This window comes from Garra rufa, chromosome 1 (genome assembly GCF_049309525.1).
Source record: "Garra rufa chromosome 1, GarRuf1.0, whole genome shotgun sequence".
NCBI classification, from domain to species: Eukaryota; Metazoa; Chordata; class Actinopteri; order Cypriniformes; family Cyprinidae; genus Garra; species Garra rufa.
Window position 1 is genome coordinate 42,163,313 of NC_133361.1, and position 1,327 is coordinate 42,164,639.

Sequence of the window (1,327 nt, forward strand, 5' to 3'; positions counted from 1 at the left end):
AATATGCTTGGAGCTTGATAGAAGACTGGTTAAATACACAGTGAGTTAAACCATTTAGGGCCTTTTAAAGGAGTAGTTTACTTCCAGAACAAAAATGTACAGATAATTTACTCACCCCCTTGTCATCCAAGATGTCTTTCTTTCTTCAGTCGTAAAAGAAATTACGTTTTTTGAGGAAAACATTTCAGGATTTCTCTCCATATAGTGGACTTTATAGTGCCCACGTGTTCCAAAATGCAGTTTAAATGCAGCTTCAAAGGGTTCCAAACAATCCCAGCCAAGGAAGAAGGGTCTTATCTATAGTGAAACGATCAGTTATTTTCTAAAAAATTTAGTAAATTGATTACTTTTTAGACACGTGCCAAAATTAATCCAGACAAAAAGTGCAATATTAAGCATTGCCATTCAGAGGCACCTTTTCAGCATTTGCAGACAGACTTCACACATGCCAGCTAATTATAAATGTAGCTAATTATAAATACATGCTAACCATAGTAAACCCATTCTCAAAGAGGCCAGAAATGTGCCAAAGATAGTGTTAAAACAGTGGTAAAGATTTTAACAAAATTATTCCACAATTTGGAGTACCCAAAGTAATTGAGACTGATAATAGAACACCTTTCACCTCCAAAGTGACACAACTATTGGCAAAAACACAATTGTTGAGAGTGGTGAATAGAATGAACAGAACTATTAACTACACTCCTAAAAATAAAGGTGATTCAAAAGGTTCTTCAAGCGATGCCATAGATTAGAAGAACCATTTTTGGTTACACAAAGAACCATTCAGTCAAAGGTTCTTTAAAGCAGTGTTTTTCAGCCACTGTGCCGCGGTACACTAGTGTGCCGTGAGAGATCGTCAGGTGTGCCGTCTGCCGTGGGAAATTATTCAATTTCACCTAATTGGTCTAAAACATTTTTTTGAAAACTAATAAGTTATTGTCTGCGAATAATATGCCATTGTCGAGTGTCTGGTCTGCGCTGTCTAATGACACCGGCAGAGAAATCATGTCATACTCTTCCATATCAGTAGGTGGCAGCAGATAGCTAATTGCCTTGTATTTCGAGACGAGAATTAGTTGTGGCAGGTAGCAGTGACGGTGACAGTGGGTGCTTTTCATTTCTTATTTTTGCATCTTCGTTTCCTTTCCTTGCTTCCTTTCCTCGCGTCTTAGCTCCACCCCCTTAGGATACGAGGGAAGGATTTAAGGAAAGGAAATGAGGATGGAGGAATCAAAGGAGGAACATTGGAATATTCTTGACCACTCAAGCGTCACTTCAAAGCGGCATCAGCTTCGCTAAAGGGATATGCCCATATGTTGTTAAA